The following is a 19,584-nucleotide window of genomic DNA, read 5'->3' as shown; positions in this document are numbered from 1 at the left end:
AGAAGTGATAAAAGAGGAAAATAAATACCATTAGCCTACTGGAGACTCAGGGTGCCAGGAAGCAGAAAGGTTTTTTCATGCCTCCAGCCACTATCCGGAAGTATAATTAGATAAAGTCTTATTTACATCTTTGGGATTTTAAGTTTCTGGTGGAATTTATCTTGCTTAAGTTGTCCTTGTCTAAGTTTGTAAACTTGGCCTTCTAACCTTAAATAAACTCAATAAATGGGCAAGATTGAGAAGGAGATGAGAATGTAGCCTGCCCCTAGTCTGTAATAGGCTACCAAGTGTAGCCATTAGCAAAAGCTTGCAGTGCAACCTCCCATACAATTAGAAGGCAATATTTATAAAATTAATAAAAGAAAACATGAAGCATCTAATGGAGGACTGACCCATGGCACTCATGGTCAGACTCAGGTCAAGGGCTAAGTAAGCTATATGAAAAACATGATATTTATGTAGGTAATATCCCCCCATTTAGACAGATTTTTTTTCTGCAGCAGTATAAACCCTGTATATCATTGCATAAAGCCACTACTACTGCATTATGAAAACAAGGGAATATTTTCTCCTATATGTAGGTTCCTCTCCAGATTGTCTGCCTCACAGTTCTTCACTACAGGGCTTCCAGCATTTTCTACTGACATCTATTACTGTTCGATGTTTTATTCTGTGATACTGTGATAACAAATTTTAATACAGAAAACAAATTTTAATATAGGATATATATTGTCTAATGGAAATAGCAGCAACATGAATGCAATAGGAGAAAGTAAGATATGATGCACTGTAATAAAGGCTGCGGTAAAATAAAATGGCATTGCCATACTGGTCTCCCTTCCTTGTGTGTCTGAAATCTCATCTCATCACGCAGGACATTTTTCAAGCTTGCTTTCTTTTGAGGTGACGCGAAAGATAAAGGAATTCCCAACTCTGGTGATACTGTAGGTATTTTAGAATCAATTTTAATTTGATGGAAGACCTTTCATGCTCACTGTAATGGTTATATCAAAAAAGCTGCAAGTATCAATTTCAAATCCAAATACTGCAACCCCAAATTTCATCTTACAGTTAGAAGTGAAAAAGAGAATTTTCATTTTTTACTGTTCTTCCCTTTCCCTAGAGTGCCCTTCCTGTTGCCACCAGAAATATCTTTATGTACCTGATGTTGAGATAAAGCGGGGTTAATCAGATCTAAACACATACATGAATAGATGTATATTTGCAAAAGCTCAGTTCAGAGAAAATGCTTACGTATGGCACCATGGTGATTATTTTTAATAAGCAGGAAACCACAATAGCTGCAGAAATACTTAAATCTCATTTCCTATCAATCTGTGCCTCTGTTACTACATGTTCCCTCCACCTTCGCCTGGGAGACCACTAGCTCTTAGCCCCTAGCTAATATTTTCTCAAAATATTCCTTCCTCATTTCCTGTAAGCCTTTTTTCTTCCCCTGGTTTGTCCTCAGTTTTGTCCCATAGGCAGGGCAAAAGAAGGTGTGTACTGTGTGGCTGATTCTGGGCTGCCAGGATGCTAGTTCCTTGGATGTACCAGAATACTTATTCCTTGGATGGTAGTATAGGTATTTTAGCATCAGTTTTCATTTGCTGGAAGAGCTTTCATGCTCCTTTGTAATAGTTATATCAAAAAAAGCTTGAAGCAGTAATTTCACATCTAAATACTGCTGGCAGGCCAAACACAACAGGCAACTTGAGCTCACTTGTCTTCTCCACCAGGTTTGCAATATTTAATTCTTCCTTCTTTTTGCATTTCCTGCTTTTCTGAAAGCTTTCAGGAACTTCAGGCTGCAAGACTTCAGTTCCCTTACCTTTTTTTTTTTAACTGACCATCTGGTTCAATAGTTATTAGGGAAGGATTGACAGAGAACTTAATTAAATAAGCCTCATTTCCTTTCAAATTCATGCTACCAGCTTGCTCTGCTGTGGGCAGCATTTTACAGATAAAGCCAAACACAGATCAGTAGAATTATGCTTGTATTATGCCAGACTCCAAATTCCTGCTTCAAGCCACTGGAAAACTAAAGCTTCTAAACCCATCTGAATTGCTTACCTTGTAATAAATAACTATTTTTCCCATCTTGTGGATCCCTCTATTCCAAGAAAGAGACAAACTGACTTTGGTTGAGATTTGGAAAAAAATGCTAGTATATAATCACCTACCTACTTACCTACCTGTGTTCTAGTTTCAGTCTAACCTCCTGCTCATCTCTAACTAATATATAACAGCATCAATATCAAGAGCTGTTTTTTCAGTTAGTAACTATATCTATTAGTGTGAACATTTAACAAGCTAACTGGGGCACAACAATCTCAGTTTTTTCCTTGCCTTTATCAGTATAGTGTTTTGAGAATGAAAGCCATATATGTATACACACCTCCTCACATCCTATTCTGAGGTCTTTATGTATACTCAGAATAAGGTTTGCATAAACCTTACACAATCTTTCTGCACAGCAGAGAAGTTCACCTAGTCAACACATTATATTTTTTTAAAATTAAGTTTTTCTTCTATAGGAACAAACAAGTACCATTTGCCTTTAGTATAAAAATATTCCTTTTGGGATAAAATTGATGTCACTATATGATAGTTTCAGTGTGGGCCTTCCTGGAGACCTGCTTGTAACCAGGGAAGTACCCTATATTCTCAGTGTTCCATACGATTTTTCACGTAAGCAAGAGTATAAAATAAGAAGGAAAGAGGAGGTTCACTCTCTTCTCTTTCCAGCGAAGCTCGAGGCAGCAGTGCCCTGCAGCCAGTCCTGCTCTCGTGGGGGGGAAGCGAGGCCAAGTCCTTGAGAGGCAGCATTTGTCTGGCGCCATCCTGTTTCTCAAGAAGAGTCGTGAGATTTTCTTTTGCTAGTTCTTTAATGCAATCAAAGGAGAATGAGAAGAAGAAGGTGAGTATCTGGTTTTAACTAATGAGGATTGTAGAATTAAGCTGAAGGGTTGGACTAATCTGGCCTTGGGTCTTTGTATGCCGGAGTCCAGCCTAGTTTAGCACCAGTGTTGACTTTACTGTGCCATGATCCAACAGGACTGAGGTAACAGCAGTTAAACGGGCAATAGCAGAAATAACCAAGGAGCTGCACTTCAGGAGTAGGACTTGGACTAGGGAAGATTGGTGAAAAAAAGGGTATTTCTGCATTCATCTGAGTCTGCTTACCCCTGGGAGTAGTGTTACAGATGAGCAGAGTTTGTGTGGTTGACAAGAGTGCTAGCTAAACCGTACCAACTTGAAGTCACAGGGTTAGCCAGGCTTGTGATATGCTAGTTTGGATACTTGTTTGGACTCTCGACTTTGATGCTTTCCAGGACAAGCTTTGGGCCAGAAACACTTCAGCAGCTTTGGTCTGACTCAAGATCTGTGCATATCTCCATGTACCACACTACTGCAAGCAGAAGTAGATGGTGCACAGACATCTGAATGTCAAAAACCAAAGCTAAAATGGCTCTGCACTGAAATTAACATAGCAGGAGATCACTTGGCTCCAACACTTCGTGCTGGCTGATGTTTTTAAGCTGCCACTTAAAAATAAGTAGAAGTATAGTCATTAAGAGCAGATTTTCTCCTTGGACATATACAAATGACTTAGCAGAATCTGTTCAAACAGCTGAAATCCTATTGTACTATGGTTTTTAAAACAGTTTATCACCTCCATAAAGTCAACAGCTGGCTTGCTCTGCTATAAAAAACTCTAAGAGCTACTATTTTAGGCTACTATGGATTTGCCTTAGGTATTTATCTTACAGTAAAGTATGACATTACAGTTAGTGCTGTACAGTGCACATGCAAATCCAGTTTAATGGGGTTTAAGCTGGGATTCATCCTGCATTATGTTAACCGCTTGTCCAGGTTGCCTGAAATGGAACAGGGTCACACTTGGTTCCTGCTGCAGTCTCTCAGCAGATCTTTGGTGCCCTGAATAGAATTTGAGTGTTCTTCTCACATTCTTCTGTGCAGCCCTGGGGTATGGCTTACTCTCAGGATGTGCCTGTCATTCTCCAGTCTTTATAGCAGGTCCCTAAGGCAAATGACTCCTCCCATAGATGCCTTAGAAGTGTACCTAAACAAAGATGGAGTAAATCCAAGCTTTACAGCAGCCCCAGTACAGTGCAACAGCACATTTGTGGGGAGCTTTATCTCACCCATATTCAGTCATGTAGAGGCTGAGCTTCTCTAAGCTAGCTGTCTTCACAGTTGGTGGGCTGACACAGGTACATCCAGAAAGCAGTTCCTCTTATTAGTGCTGAACACACTTCTTGAGGTATGTATCTTTGCTGCATGAAGACACTTGTCTCCCTCCACTGCCTGCAGATTTTTCCTGGACAACAGGTTTGAACTAGATGGCCAACTTTTAGATGAAAAAATGTGAAGATAAATGCACCGTGGATGACCACATAAAAGTCCCTCTGGAAAGTTTAAGGAGACATTACCACTGATAGCACTGGATACAGACGTACATTTTAAAAAGAGATCTGCATGACAGGCCATGAAAATTTTATAGCTGAGGAAGATAGTTCAATGTAGAAAAGGACTTTTCTTATAGCAGCTTTATTTTCTTCATCTAGATCTTGATTTGAACATCTGCCAGAAAAGACATGTAAGTACAGAAGAGAACTTCCATATTTTTGGGCCCTTTAACATATTTTTTTAGTGTATCTTTATGAAAAAGTATATATCTCTACATTTTATTTCTGGTGGTATTTTTTTGTATCTTGTTTTTTTTTCCTTTTGTTTTCCTAGAAGTCTATAACAACATACCTTTTTAGATGATTGTTGAATATAAACTAATATCTGACTCCAGCTCAGATGATTCCTAAAACTGTACTGCAGTAATATATCACATCACAGAATAATTTTGTCCCAGACATGATATTACACTGCTAAGATATCTCTTCCCACATAGCACTGGGAAGACCTGAGACATAAGGGATTCGATAGGAAAAAAAATGCAGCAGAGTCCTTTTACAGAAAACTGCATTTTTAAAGGTGACTGGCAGAGAATCTTTTCAATGTTGTTTGTAACCTTACAATTGTTTTTTGTGTTTCCTTACGATGTACAAAGAAATCTTGAAATGTATTATTTTTCTCAAACCCAGTAACAATTTCAAACAGGAAGTGTCTTTTCAAACAGTAAATTTCATGTCTGCCAGGAAAAATATAACAACTGCGAGAAATGTATACCTGGCTCTGACACCTTCTTTGTGCCAGCAGTTTGTACTTCCAGCTCACTTACCAGTTTAAACACAACCACCCAAGTATCAGCGTATGTTTGTTCAGAGGGGGAGAGCGTGGCCGTTACACTTGTGTGTGCTCTTATTTTGCAGCATGAATAAGAATGAAGAGAAATAATGTTTTCACTAAGCATCTACATGTTTTTCATAGAACTTAGATCTGGGAAACAAATTCATATTTAAGGTTATACTTACATATCCTTTTAGAAAACAGGAGAAAACTGTGAAGTTTGGGGCTGGAGGGAAGGCATGAAATCAGCTTTATGGGTCTTCTTTTGGGCAAAGAGAAGTGGTGATGGGAGAGCAGAGGACAGAGCAACAATTTAGCACCCTTCTGGGCTGTGCTGCTAAAGACTACACGTGTGCAACACCCACACCACCTGCTCTACTGGCCATGCTTCCTGGGAATTGTGGACCTCTGCTAAAGGCTTGTTGACAGGACCTTTGCTAGTGATTGAGTTAAAATCCTGTCAGAGAGATTCAGTGCTTTTTCTTCAGTAGTGCTACTCCCAGTCACAAGTCAAATAACCTTAAGAATTACGTCCAAATTAACCTCTCCATCACCTCCTATTTCTTTTCAAAGTCTTCACTGAGGATGTTTTTCTTCACACAGCTATAACATTTGGATATTATTATTGTTCAGAGTTTATTTTGTTATTGAGATTACAGTGTAATCTTCTGATCCAAGAAACAACAAATATCACAAAAGCTGAAAACACATGGTCTTTTCTGCTCGATAGGGCAATTATACAAATGATTTGGCCTCTGGAAATAAGAAAGACAAGAAATATGTAACAGATACACTGATTTATTTTCTTCGGTACTCGAGCTAAGGTTTGGCAATTCAAAAACAAAGGCTGGAGATTTGGTTCTCTATTATATCACTTTTACATTGGAATAATACTGATAGAGTGAAGTAAAGAAGCAGTTCCAATATACATTACACATGCCAGACTGGTGCCAGGGGTCTCTGGACTGTTTCAGCCATTCCTGATGAAAGAAGTTCAGAGAATTCCTGTAGAGTTGAAATAAAATGGAAGGTATTAAATACTGAAGATTATGATAATGTTAGGGATTAGTGTCAGAGCCTATGCTTAAATCCTTGCATAGTAAGACAAAGTTGGTTTTAAAACTTCTTTGGTCAGTGGGGGGCTGTACAACATTACAGTGAGATTTTTTTCAACCACACAGTGTCTTCACATGCCAACTCTCCCCCTGCTGAAACCTTGGCAAACCTCACCCATCCCCTGTCATAATGTCCTGTGCACACACCCATGCTTTGCCCATTGCACTCTTCTGGCTCTTTCCTGAGTCTTCTTGGGAATAAATTACCTTGGTCCCAAGCTCTGTGATGCCGATAATCAAGTGCAGCCATTCCCTGCGATGAACCTCAGCTCCATTAGCTCTGGATCCCAAGCTTAGTGAGTATATAGTATTTCTGTTACCAGCTAAGGATGGAGCGAAACCCCCACACCACTAGCCAGCTGGGTCTGCTGAGCTGTACAACCCTGAGGGAGAATTTTTTGGAAAGCCACTTAAACTAGCCTTGCAGAAAGCCTTTGTCTGGCATTTGCCATCCTTCTGCTGGAGGCCTCTGTCAGCAAAACAGAACTGGCACAAGTGATTCGGTTGTGATCGACAACATCACAAACAAGGCAAAGCGGGACAAGTGATACTAAGTTTATCCACTAAGCAACAGCATCAGGATCATTAGATGCCAGTATCCACATGGTATCCACAGTCCTGGTCCTTTGCCCAGCTCTGCACTGCTCTGCTTGGTCCTTCCTCCTGTCCTCAAGGCATGCTAGGAGTGTTGTAGTGTCTGTCTATCAGTGTGTCTCAGGCTACCCTCTCTTTGTCCTCTTTCCTCTTCTCTGTGGAGAATTGCACTGGGGTCACATCTCCAGTACTCAGGTGGAGGGTGGGGAGGGGAGCTCCAAGGCCACCTTGCAGGCTGAAATCTCCCTGGGACAGATCCTAACCCCAGTCAGGTCATGTCAGTTTGAAGAAAGGGTCAGTAATAGAAAAGAAACTATATGCATGAAGTACAAATTTGTAGCTTTCACAAAGATTAGGATGTAAAAATAAGTATATCCTATTTTTTTTTTAAAGTGTATAATTAGACTTAAGTAGAATTCTAGTTTTAAAATAAATGAAATGTAAATCCCAAAATCCTGAGTTCCATTTGTTCTCCCTGGTTTTATTTCTTCTCATTTGTAAAATGACCACATACAGAATTTTTTCACTTAGCTGCTAGTTAAAGGTTGCTAGCATAAGGAAGAGCAAAATCTGATGATGATTCATAGAACAAATACAATGAATGTTTCAAAACTGCAAGTTACCCTGCACCATCAGTACAGTGCCTTAGTAATATTTTGAATATGAAGATCTTGCAGCCTTGTAGTCGTCTGGTTCTTAGCTCCCAGAGAGCCACAACCACATGGTAAAATGCTATGTTGGCTTTTCCATGCAGGAATAAACTCACAAGGACTTGCAATTGGACCACAGCTGATTTTCTGCTAAACAGCCATCCATTATTAAGGAATTCCAGGGATTAAAATCCAACCTGGATTTGTCCTGGGTTTGTGGTGCCCACGATATTTTTCTGCTAAGATGACTGGATTCTGAATCATGGGAAAAACTACAGGTTTGTGAGTTGTATGCAATACATTTTCTTCTCTCTAAATTTCTGATGGATCTCAGGATGCCATGTCTTTTTATCAGTCATACCTGCCTTTAGTTTTAAAGCATTTTGTGCCAAATCTCATCTGCCTGATTTTATCATCCTCTTATAATTCCTTTATGCTTCTCAGAGTGAGGATTTCAAAAGTGAGTTAAAAGTTCTGTCAACATCTAGATGGGAAACAAGAGTAGGGACATTATATCTTTCTATATTTCCCCCTAGGACAGACTAGTGCAAATGAGAGAAACTAATTTTTCTTCTGGAAAGAGGTTCTGGGTCTCCTTCTCACTAGGAATTTTACAGAAGTTCTTGCCTCTTATTAGATATGAGTTGATCTGAGTTGTGAGAAATTCATACACTATTAATCATCAGATGTATTAATGTATAGATATGTATAGATTCTCTGAAGTTTTTGTCAACCCAGCTTCTTAAGGAGGCTAGGCAGTCTTTACTTAAACCATAAAGAATATGTAATCTTTGAAAAAAAGAGAAGAAGCAACCTGAAAGCCTCCTCCTACCATGTTGTTTTAAAATAGAAAGCTGACTACTGTGTTGCTGATTTTGTGCTGCAAAAAAAATTTATTTTCAAAGCAGATAAAATTCAATCTTTTGTTTTCAGCGATTTGAAGACTGACTGCTTCTTAAAAATGTATTTTTTGTTTAACATCTTGATATGGTTTGAAGCTGGCTCCCTGCCAAGTCTCCAAACCTTACCACAAGAGTTCCCCCTCCCCCCCCAAACCTCAGGGAGAAGAGGGAGAAAAACAACCAAGAAAACCCGAAACGAGAGAGAGACAGCTAAAGTGATATATATAAATATATTTACACTTATATTACAATTATATACAATTAAAATACATACAATTTCACAAGGGAAAGGGAAGGGGGAAGGGAAAGGGAACAAAATCAAAATAAAATATATATATATATATCCCAATCAGTAGCCCGAGATCTAGTAACTAAAGAGTTAGCAAAGAAATATCCCACCACTCTCGTTTGGACAACCGAGAGTCGCTCCGGGACGATCGCCGGCAACCTCCGCCTCCCAAGGTCGACAAGGCCTTACCAGGCCTCGCTCCCCAACACGGCAGACTCAACAGCAGGGAACCTGCACCTCCAAGCCGCCGGAAGGAAAGAGAGTGAAGGCATTCCCTCCTTTCTTCTTATAGTCTGGTTTACGTAAAAATCGTAGGGAATACTGGGTAAATCTAGACCCTTCCTTGGTTACAAGCTGGTCACCAAGGAAGGCCTAGCCCAAACTACCACACATCTTTACCAAGATCAATCTGCAAGAGGTTAGGTAGAGGAGGTAAGTCATTGCCCTGTTAAATGAACTTAATTATGGTAAGGCATACTTAAGCAGTAAGGTGGACTTTTTAAAAATACATGGTTTATTCTCATGCCTGAGGAGAATGAGAAATCCAATTGGGAAAAATATCAGGCATGGAGAGACATTTACAGAGCCTGAATGGACTGCTATTTTACCGGACTGACTTGTTATCTCATGGACTCTCATGTTATTCCCCAGTTCATCATTGGTTTTATATCAAGTTTAATGTACCCCAATATTATTCCCCTTTGTCCCTCAGATTTTCCCGCCAAAAGTTGTTTACCACCTTGTTCTCCCCTGCTTTCCCGCTCCTCTGTCACTGATTGGTTGGGGTTTGCCGCAGGGCAGAGTGAGCTACCATTGCTCCCTTCCCCTGGATACCCAGAAGTTACACCCACCTTTCCCTTGTCTCCCAATCCTGTCTTACCCTGAGTTGTCAGTCCCATGCTCCTCCCCAGTTATGAATCCTCCCCTCAGATTTACCCTGTATAAGTCCCTGTGTTCTCTCAATAAATCGGCATTGCACCCAGACCTGTCAGCTGTGTCTGAACCCTTTGTGTAGTGCTGTGCCCCTATACCCTTTTCCCTCGGGCTGTGGCACATACCATTTATTATTTGGTACTCTTCTACCCAAACAAAGGAGAACAATACATTTAGAACACTCTTTTTACAATTTCTTTATCTTTTCCTGCTGCATGGGAGTTAGGTGTGATCAGCAAGGATATATTTCTTGTTGGCTTTAGGGAGAGTGCTCTAGCATTTTCAATGCTGGATACGTAAAGTAATTTTTATATTTCAGATTAAGACATGACAGCCTTAGTCAGTGGCTTACAGTGGGTCAACAACTTATTCTGCTATTGAAGTGCTGTTAGCACTGCCAATGCTCCACTGCCGACCATGTGAGGACGTGACAAACAGCAGCTGCACACTATGCTGGCACTGGGGTGATCCCCAATTTCATGTCTGAGGCAAACTTACAGAATTTGTCAGGGGCCTGTAGCCTTCATGGCAGTACAGGTACAGCACCCAAGTACCAGTGCTGCACATTACATCGTTGTCACACCTCTCCATGGAACCAAGGCATAAATAGTCGGTGCCAATGTGTAAATAGAGTCTATCTCATCAGCAGCCCTTCTGAGCAACATCAATTGTTTGGTAAACCACAAGTAGCTTGGTAACTGGGAGATGGCCTCCTTTGCCGTGATTATTTAATAACTGGAAAACCATGAAAGATCTGTCCTGATTTCCTAAACTAATCATCTAGGCACAATTTCTCCATCCAGACCATACCAGGTAAGTCAATCTTCTGGTTACCAAACAAAAGCAGCATGCATGGATGCTTCAGCCTCAAGGCTGGTATGGCCCCCATAGTCCTGTAGTCTTCTCAGAAAAAGAAAGCCTGAAAATGGGGGTCCCCATAGAGTTTATTCTGCAATTCATACGGCAACAAATCTATTATTCAACCGTAATCATTCTCCAAAACATTTTCACCCCAACGCTAATGGTTAGATTGCCCCATAACTGAGGCAGATTTTATGATATTTTGTCTAGTTCAATTGCACTTTTAGTGTCTGGATAGCTTCCACAGAAATTAATCTCTTGTCTCTGCTTCAGGAAACAAGGTTAACTGTAGCATCAGTTTAATATATGGCTCTATATCTTTAGAGACTTCTGGATCTTACAGTCGCTTTTCTCACACACAGTTAGACTACCAAGTATTCATTTCTGCCTAGTATTTATCAGACTTCCTATATTATCTAGTTTCAGTATCTGCTGAGACTCCCTTCACCGATGTTCTTTCCCAGCCAAACCAGAGAGCTTCTTTCAGTTCATATCCCAGTGTTCAGGACCACTGGCAATTCCCCACATCTTCTTCCTTTCCATCTTATCCTTTGGTGAGCCTGTGCCCTCTGCTTTCTACTTTTACATCAAACACTGTTCTTTCAGTAGGTCCTCCCACTCTCTCTCCACTACCTGTTGACACACTTCAGATTTTCACCCTTAGTCCTCCTCCTTTTATCTTTATAGTCTCTATTTTGACTGCCTCATCCTCCCCAACAGCTTCTGTTGCTTACAACTTTTTTTTCCTCCTGTTGTGAAGTTTTGTCTCCGATATAGCTTCTTTGGTGTTACCTTGCCATTTCAAACTCTCTTCAAATAAGACTTTTTTAGCTGTCCCAAGGGTTTTCTTTTCTTCTTTTTCTGTTTGTTCAGAATTTTACTGTCCTCCTTGCCTTGTAGCCTTCCTGTTACCTTTGATTCTTCAGTCTCTCTGTCTGTCCATCTACTCACTTGTTAAATGGAATTTTATTCTATGTGACATTAGCAAGCCTAATCATGACCGTTTATCTTTATTGCTAAAATACTTGTCCATTTCTGCCCTCATTTCTAATCATCCTTTTGCTGAATCTGAAATGAATTTGCTAAACTCATCTTCACCTTCTCTTCTCTAACCATGTCTTCTTCCAATCTGAATCATTTCACCTGCTTCATGAGCCTTAATCCGTAATCCTTTTGAATGCCTTGGATAATCTGTCTACCCAAGAACATATCTGAATTTACTTACAAACCACTGCACCCTGTTCCTCCCTTTCCCCCATTTTTTTTGACTCCCTGGGTCTTCATTTCATTGTCCTTTTTTCCCCAGGCTTCATTTGAGGAGGAGTAAATATTCTAGATCCTGTTTTTTCATCCTATCTCTGACATGAGCAGCCAGATGAATGCCTTTAATGCTGTTATGGTGCTCACAACTACCACCAGCAGACATACTAGACACTAGAGAGGCCACAGATTGATGCAATGGGATGAGGCTTCTGAACTGAATTTACTATGTGCCTTTGATTAAACATTGATTTATTTACATTGCCTTCAGAACGTCTCATATTAGTGCTAGTGATCTGCAATTAGTATGCTTCTGTCTCCAGGGAGAAATGGGGAGCAAAAAGGTAATAGGGAGAATTTTTCTGTATTCTCTATGTTAATAGTGTTAGATGAAGGCGTAGTCTTATTCATTCATGAGAAAAAGTAAACACTTCCCTGCAGAAGCCAGCTGGGAACATTAAAATAGGGCAATGAGAACATGTGTAACCAGCATTTTAGCCTGAAATAAGCAGTGTGACAAGTAATGTCTTTGTCTTTTTATGTATTGTTTATAGGATAGGCCTTCAGCAATAATGTTCATGGCATTCCAGAAAAAATGGCTTTTGCAGTTATTAAAATGCTGAGGTGTTTACTTTCAAATTACATACTGCAGGATTTTTTTTCTCTTGGGCACCAATCTTTAAGGAGACACATCAATAAAATTCAGCAGTACTGACTTAATTATGTCTCTTTCTAATTCTAATTGCTCAGCTAGGTGTAATATCCTCCTGGGGACTAAGCTTCAGCTGCATTTTTAGGGACTGTGTGAACTAGCACCTTTCTTAGGTATCATCCTGGCAGCACTGGAAAAAGTTCAGGTTATTACCATGGAATATGCACAGTGCAGATTTCCTGATGCCATGTCACCTCACTCTGACCTGCAAATGCTGCCACCAGAGGCTAATGTCGTAGTTACTGGATTTGCTGCTGAGTTTGCCAACCAGTCTGTCAATTGTATATCTGCTGTGATACACAGTTTTGTAGAATAGACAGCAGTATGCTTTAAACAAGGCAACACTAAAACCTTCTGGACTCCTTGAGGGACAACAAGTAACCATAAGCCAATAATTTCCATTAACAATTAGTCTGTTCTGGAATTTAACTGGCATACTTCAATGGAAGAACACTGTTACGTGAGATCTCTGGCTGCATGATCTCTCCATTTTCGACTGCATTAATTTTGCTGCACCTTCAGATATTGCCAAGATCATATTGGATTTGCTTATGGGTCTGTGTTAAGTTGATGTAGCAGAAGCGGATTATTCATACATTTTCATAGTTTGTGATTAAATGACCATATAAAATGGAAGTGAAAGAAAAAAAGAATGAGCAGTATGTAATATACAATATTAGCAAGACACCTCCCACCTATCAGCCTTCAATAATTGAAATTCTTTTCTCTCACCTTTGGAGGGAAAATACCTTCTATTTTACATTGAACATTTAAATGGCTGTTTTCCTGTTCTGTGTCTGTAAACTCGCAGTCATAGAATCATTCAGGTTGAAAAAGGTGTCTGAGAGCATCAAGGCCAAACTTTGACCAATCACCACCTTAACAATTAGACCATGGCACTAAGTGCCATGTCCAGTCGTTTCTTGAACACCACCAGGAATGGTGACTCCACCACTTCCCTGGGTAGTCCATTCCAATGTTTAACAGCCCTTTTCATGAAGAAATTGCTCCTGATCCAGCCTGAATCTCCCCCGGCACAGCTTGAGGCTATGTCCTCTTGTCCTGTCATTCGTTGCCTGGGAGAAAAGTCTGATGCCCATCTAGCTACAGCCTCCTTTCAGGTAGTTGAAGAGATAGTAAGGTCCCCCTGAGCCTCCTTTTCTCCAAGCTAAACACCCCCAGCTCCCTCAGCTGCTCCTCACAGAAATTGTGCTCCAGACCCTTCACCAGCTCCATTGCCCTTCTCTGGACACATTCCAGCCCCCAGAATGTGACGGGCCCGAAACTTGGACACAAGATTCAAGGTGCAGCCTCACCAGTGCTGAGCACAGTGGGACAATCACTGCCCTGGTCCCGCTGGCCACACTGTTTCTTATACAAGCCAGGATGCCATTGGCTTCCTTGGCCACCTGGGCTGGCTTATATTCAGCCACTGTTGACCAGCACCAGGTCCTTTTCTGCTGGACAGCTTTTCAGCTTCTCTGCCCCAAGTCTGTAGTGCTGCAGGGGGTTGTTGTGGCCAAAGTGCAGGACCCAGTACTCAGCCTTGTTGAACCTCATATCGTTGGTCTCAGCCCATTGATCCAGCCTGTCCAGACACCTGTGTAGAGCCTTCCTACCCTCCAATAGATCAACACTCCCACCAAACTTGGTGTCCTCTGCTTAGTACATCCCAGCAGAATTAAACCCTGACAAAAATCTGCAGAGTAAAAATAATCAGTCATTGAAATTTATTGGTAACAGACAATGGAAATTGTTAACATTCAAGTGTGAAAAGTTCACCCATTTTTTAAATTTATCATATGCACAAATGTTAATTACATTTTTAAACGCCTGAAGCCTACAAATTTTGAGAGCACAAAAGAAACTATAGTAACCTGTTAGACACTTGTCCTTTTCTTAGACTTTTCTTTGGCACCCTCGATAAGTGAGTGCTAATAGAAGGGCTGACAACAGAAGTGCATTTCTGATGCAAAACACCAAGGACAGGATGAACGGTCAAATCTTTAAGAAAAGAATGGGGCCTTTTTGTTGTGGAAATGAAGCTGTGATAATGTTCCCAGACTATAAACTGGCAGCCTGGAATGGCAAAAACCATAGGAGCTTTCTCAAATTCTTTGTCGATGTCAGCAGATTTTTTTTCTTCCTGTTGGGGTTTTTGTGAAGAAAATGTGAAATTTTATGTGAACAGTTTGTTACTGTATATAGCTCTTAGCAACAGGGCTGCAGAACATAAAGGCAAAGATTTTATTGCCCATTCATGAGCCTATTAGCACTATTAATGAGATAAAAATTCTGTGACTGAGGTGTTCTGTTTCCAAAAATTAAACAGCATTCAAAAATTAGTCTCTGCAAAAAGTCAGCTGTGGACAGGAATTCTTAGTAATCTTTACATGACTACTTGTGACTGCTTTACTCACCACATGAAAGAGGCAGAACAACCTGTTGCACCATCTGTCTAAGGAGGTTGGTAATTTAACGTCATCATTATTGTTAATTTATGTATTATATTTTTATCAGTACCTACATGTCATGAGTGGCCTCTAGGTCAGGTCAGTGGGCTAAGGATACCTGGGGTGTGTTGCCAGCCTGTCCTTCTACACCCCTGTAAAAGCCTTCCTCTCTCCTGCCTCCCTCCTCACAGCATCACTCCCACCTCCCCAGTCCCCTACAAAGACTATATGGAATCTTCTTTGCATTGCCTCTTTGTCTCCAAGTATGGGGGAAAAGAAGGTAAATTTTCCAGACGGGAACCAGTCAGAGGGAGATGCTGACTGCTACCAACATTTATTAGGATACATTTTGTGAGTTAAGCTATTATTAATAATGGAATAAAGCTGTTAATGGTAACAGCATGTAACTATGTGTACTGTCCATTCAGTTACCCCTCTCAGTTGTTCATTTTACTCAGCTAGAGCAGCAGCAAGGAGGCCAACCCTGGGTGTTTATTGAGAAGCAGAGGTCATACCAGTGCACCAGTGGGTTTTAGGAAGGTGTTCCGAAGTCCCTTCCTGCCCTGTACAAGCCCTGTAGACTGTGGTCTGTGGCTGCATATGGCAGCTGCCCCCTCCTTGGCTGTGGTGTGAGTTATAAAATCTAGTGGTGATGCTCTTGCATAGTGATAGCCTTGGACACACTCCACAGGCTCCTGCTGTTCTGAATTTATCAACTATCTTGGATTCAACTAGAACAAGTCTCCAGAGCTCATCACCTTTTGTGAGACTTTCACACACTACCTCTCTGCGTTCACTTTTCCTCTTGCTGTTTTCTGGTAACAGCTTCTGTGTGCAGACATGTTTTTATCTACAGGGTCCATTCACCCAAATTCACGCGGAAGTCAGACTTGTGACAAGTATCAATAAAGTGTGAGCAGCCCTTGCTGTGTTCCTCTGCAGTATGAGGTGGATGCTCTGTTTGTACCTGAAGGAAATTTCCATACGAGGATAAGTCTATGCTGCATATTGCATCATGGCTTTAAGCTAATTCAAGCATCAAAGGGATCTCCACTAGTTCAGCATGGCATGTCAGAGAAGCCTGGTGACTTTGCCTGTAGGAATGTCCTCTTTAATGAGGCACGAAATTTAAAGCTAGCACAGTTGCCTCTGTCCTGCACAGCTATTTTAGCTGTACCCATACAGCCAGTTAGAGCATTTGCCCTGAAGAACACAGAATTACGGCCAGAACATAATGAAGAAAAATAGCAAAATGGATATAGAGAAGGCCTGAAATACAGTGAAGGTCTCTTAACCCAGCCTGCAATATGACCCTACAGACCGTACTGCCATGAATCAAACCTCCCCATTTTCTTAACGCTCAGATTGTCTTTTTTTTTGTTTTGTCTTAAAAACATTAAATAGACCCACAAGACATAATCAAGAAGTTAATGACAAATCTGGGCAAAAAGCCCAGAAATGCCTTGTGCCCAGTTGCCTGTCCTGTGCATTAAAAATTCTTTATTCTTTTTCATTTCTTTTTGCTGAAATGAAAACTATTCTTAAATTCAACTTAAACTTCATTGCTAAAAAATTCTTCCTTGATTCAGCTGAGGCAAGGCACAGTGCCTGCAGAGAAGGTCTGAAGCTGGTCTTTCCCCTTCACTTTGATGAATTCTTTTTCCAGAAAGGCCAGCATACATCTGCCTCATAAAACAGGAAACATGAACTTCAGATTTTTCAGCACTAATTACCCAATCAGATATACCAGGTCTACTGAGGCACCACCCATCCCTGGAAGTGTTTGAAGACAAGATCAAACCACTTTGCAGTCAGTAGGATGGAAATGTAACTGATTTGCACTTGCCTAATATTGCCAGTTGAAGGATGAGCTAGCTCTTCATGCATTTTTGCACTGGAGGTGGCCAAGAATTGATAAAATATGTGTTTTACTAGTAATTTTACTCAAGCTTTGCAGGTATGGCAAGGCAAGAGATTGAATATACCTGTAAGAGACAGAAAAGCAGCTCTCCTTAGCAATGCACAATCATTCTCTAAATCTGTTATTCAGGGGCTGAAATGAACAGTATAACCCTCTTGTTTTCCCATCTCTGCCTATGAATAGTCATATATTTCACTCGCATCTGTATTTGTAACATTTTTAACCTAATCATAAAGCAATATATATGCAAGGAAGATAAAATACAATTTCTGCTCCCTGTTAAGGGACTGACCTTTCAGTCCCTTAACATATAAATTGTTTAAGAAAGCCTACTGAATATTTTCTTCTGTCACTGGAAATTTCATGCTCCCTGTGAGGCTTGGTAGGATGTTTAATATAGACACTGCGTGGTGTGCTGATTGATGGGACACACTGCAACCCGGACAGCTTTTTGTGATTTAACACATAACAAACCACAAAAAACCACAACAATCACACAATATTTCAGAAGCACACATTTTTGGAACTAAGTTTCACCCCCATAATGGGCTGGGCTCCCTTGGGATTGGTTTCAGGGTAGGGAGGAGGGCTGGGTAAGGTCCCTCTCCAGTTACCAAGCAGCAGGTCCCCAACTCTGTCCCTCAGAGACAAAGCTCCAACCTATTAATACATCCTTCACACATAAGAGATTAGAGCAAGGGACTGTGCTCTGTAAACATTGGTCTCCAGGACCATACTCTGGTGTGGTAGAAAAGCCATCCAAAGTGAGCTGCAAATGAGAGAGGCTGAGTCCTGGAAGCAAACTGATTGCAATAGTGCTGTGTTTTGCATCAGCAGTCTTAAGTAAAATTAATCCATGTGGAGCAGTCATATAATGCAGCAGTATAGTTTCTTCAACTTACACTTTTTATGTAAAAGTAGTTCAGGTACCTGCATATCCCTGCAGCTGGCAGCACCAGTGTGTGCTCTGAAACCACACTGCAGCTGCCTCAGTTAAATAAGGGAGGGGCTGGATTTAGCAGTGGATAGAGGCTGACTTGAACTGTGGCATCCCCGCTAATCGTGCTATTATCTTAACCTTTAACTTAAATTTTGTCCATCTCCTACTAGCAAAAATCATTATCAGGTGATGTTTTGACTTCAAGAAAGCTGAAGTGTTAAGGAAAGCTCAATTCTACCCAGCAGCAAGAGTGAGAAAAATGTTGAAGTTACAAGAAGTCACTAATGCCAGATCCAAGTATTCTGGCTATCACTTCACACATTTAAGATAATTGATGAGCTTATCTTAGTACTTGTGAGCTAAGCAGAGGCCAGCTAGGGTAAAAAGCTACCAAAAAAAGCAGCTGATGAAGGAGTTCCTGTGCTAGCCCAGCTCCAGGTTTCAGCCCCTCAGATCAAGTGAGCATCTCAGGACCTCCCCATCACGGACAGCTCAAGTTGAAACGCCAGGCAGCTCAGCACTGGGCACGTGCTGCAGCAAAGGCATTTCAGGCAGCAAACTCTGGCACAACAAATGCTGAGGGCCCCGTCAGCAGCTCTGAATATGCAACAGGGCACTTGCCGAGGCTCCTCTTCCAACACACCGTTTCCTTTCCATCTGCCTGACATATGGTGGCCAGAGGCAGCTCGCCTTTGGAGCCTTGTGGTGTGTAAGAAGGTTGTGTCTCTACTGATGGCGTTCATAAAGGGAACTCTCCACCAGGCAATAAGGTGGGCACTTATGCCATTTATTCTGTATTGCTGGGTGGGTTTCGGTTGTTGCTTTTTTTTTTTTTTTAATCTACTCCATGTGAAAGAAAGAAGCTAACAATGACCTTTTGAAAGACAGGTTTCTTCAGTAATGCTTCCGCTATGTCAGTGAATACTAAATCTCCAGTGTATCTCTTTTCTCTTGTCTTCCCTTTCAAGAACGTTATGAGAAATTGAAATGTCCATAGCATTGTCATATTAAAAAAAAAATTAAATTTAATTTGAAACAATTATTCAAAGAAAAGTTCTAGTAAAAAATTTATAGACACTAGTTAAACATTAATAATATTCAATATATTAAAGTACTGACAATGCTTTATACTTTTCATAAAATAGGAAAGTCAAGTATCATCCCTATCCCTTTTTGCAATCAATTTCATAAATCTACATCAGAGAAAAGCACATTCCTAGTCCAATTAAATGTGTATAATGAAATATTTACATATAGTTTATGACTTGGAGTTATAGAATTGTTAAGAGTTAAATCCAAAACTGGGATTGTATTTCCAGTACATATATTTTATTAATTGTACTTTCAGAAAGATACTTACAAAGTTAGGATGGGAAAATGAAGAATAGAGAATATAGGAAAAAGCAAAATCAGGACTATATAGTCCTCAGAAATCACACCTATAATTTGCTTACCCTGATTAGGATACAGTCTCAAAATTATTCTTCTTAGTGCTGCCAGCAGGCCAAGGATGTGATCCTTCCCTTCTACTCAACCCTGGTGAGGCCACGCATGGGGCGTGCTGCACTGCCCAGTACAAGAAATACAGACATACTGGAGAGAGTCCAATAAAGGACCATGAAGGTGTTGAAGGGTCTGAAGCATCTCTCCTATGAGGAAAGCCTGAGAGAGCTGGGACTGGTTAGT

General features: G+C 40.7%; 1 long non-coding RNA gene across 1 annotated transcript; it reads right to left on the bottom strand.

Annotated features, from left to right (window-relative positions):
* Positions 1-5,941: 5,941 nt before the first annotated feature.
* LOC113948228 lies at positions 5,942-19,584 on the bottom strand. Its single transcript, XR_003528045.1, has 3 exons — positions 19,353-19,584; positions 6,203-6,273; positions 5,942-6,023 (listed from the first exon to the last, which is right to left on the bottom strand). It is a non-coding gene; the product is annotated as an uncharacterized LOC113948228 (long non-coding RNA).

This window comes from Corapipo altera, unplaced genomic scaffold (assembly GCF_003945725.1).
Source record: "Corapipo altera isolate COAL_440 unplaced genomic scaffold, ASM394572v1 51, whole genome shotgun sequence".
Taxonomy (NCBI): domain Eukaryota; kingdom Metazoa; phylum Chordata; class Aves; order Passeriformes; family Pipridae; genus Corapipo; species Corapipo altera.
The sequence above is the reverse complement of the archived record's forward strand: the minus strand, read 5'-3'. Positions and strand labels throughout refer to the sequence as shown.